Source organism: Haemaphysalis longicornis, unplaced genomic scaffold, assembly GCF_048455015.1.
Source record: "Haemaphysalis longicornis isolate Haplotype H1 unplaced genomic scaffold, Haemaphysalis longicornis Haplotype H1 scaffold_1, whole genome shotgun sequence".
Classification (NCBI taxonomy): Eukaryota; Metazoa; Arthropoda; class Arachnida; order Ixodida; family Ixodidae; genus Haemaphysalis; species Haemaphysalis longicornis.
The window spans coordinates 195,290,299-195,291,419 of record NW_027526203.1 but is presented as its reverse complement, the minus strand read 5'-3'; the positions used below and the strand labels follow the sequence as shown (position 1 = coordinate 195,291,419).

The window sequence follows — 1,121 nt, the reverse complement described above, 5'->3', positions numbered from 1 at the left end:
AAGCTGATGCGACAAATTCTCTCGTTCCAGGTGCACATGAGCATCGGCTGCGTTGTTCATTTATACTGCACACACGGAAAATCAGAGCATTGTATTCCTACAGATACTCGTTTTCTTTTTTTTGACACGGGGCGCCATTTACGTTCTTCAGCGCATTGCTGCCGGCTCTAGCACAGCTACTTTCAAGGAAAAAAGAAAGCAGAAGGTAAAAATACTGTAAAAAAATAAAAGCTGCGTCGGCCGGGAATCGAACCCGGGCCACCCGCGTGGCAGGCGAGTATTCTACCACTGAACCACCGACGCCGACGACGTAACAATCTCCCCGAGGTTGTGTGCAAATAAAGCCCTAAGTCCATATGTAGGTCGCTGCAGGGCTTCGCGTGGTCCAAGAGCTCCATAGATCCGCATCGGTGTTGGGAGTAGGCCTGCGTTAATAAACCTAGTGCACCTGTTATTGTAAGCAATATAAATATTTTTAACCGCTTAAGTAGTTATAACTGTCTCAACGAAGAAACCCCCCTGTCCGTCTCTAACTTTTGATGGACCATATTGTCACAGCTTATGAAAATGCCACTAATAAAAGGGCCTAGGTCTCTCAGGTAGTCTGCTTCATTCATAAACTTGATATCATTCTTGGTCGCGGCTCATGCGCAGATCGCCTTTTCCTCGATTCCGCGAAAGCTTTCGACAAATTAGTTCATAAGTCCCTTTTCTTTAAACTTAGCCCACTTAACATAGGTCGTAGCACTTCTATATTGATAGAGCAATTTCTTCTTAACCACTCGCAGTACGTAACACGCAATGTCTCTCAGCCCTGTGCATGCACTCTGGCAAGCCTCAAGGCTAGGTATTAGACACCCTTCTCTTTTTTACTTATATTAGTGATCTAACTGGTTGTATTTTGTGGAATATTACCTGTTTGCTGATGATTGTGTTATTTTTCGCGAAATAATGGATGATAACGACACTAACATACTTCAGAATGATTTGACGCAGTATCTGCATGGTGAATGAAGTGGCACATGGAGCTAAACGCTACTAAATGTAAAGGTTTCATCTTCTTTTGCCCTTTTACATCTCAACAATGTACTTCTCGAATCCGCAACGCCATACCGATACTT

General features: G+C 43.7%; 1 non-coding gene across 1 annotated transcript; it reads right to left on the bottom strand.

Annotated features, from left to right (window-relative positions):
• Positions 1-232: 232 nt before the first annotated feature.
• Positions 233-303, bottom strand: Trnag-gcc (transfer RNA glycine (anticodon GCC)). Its single transcript has one exon. It is a non-coding gene; the product is annotated as a tRNA-Gly (tRNA).
• Between the last annotated feature and the right edge of the window lie 818 nt (positions 304-1,121).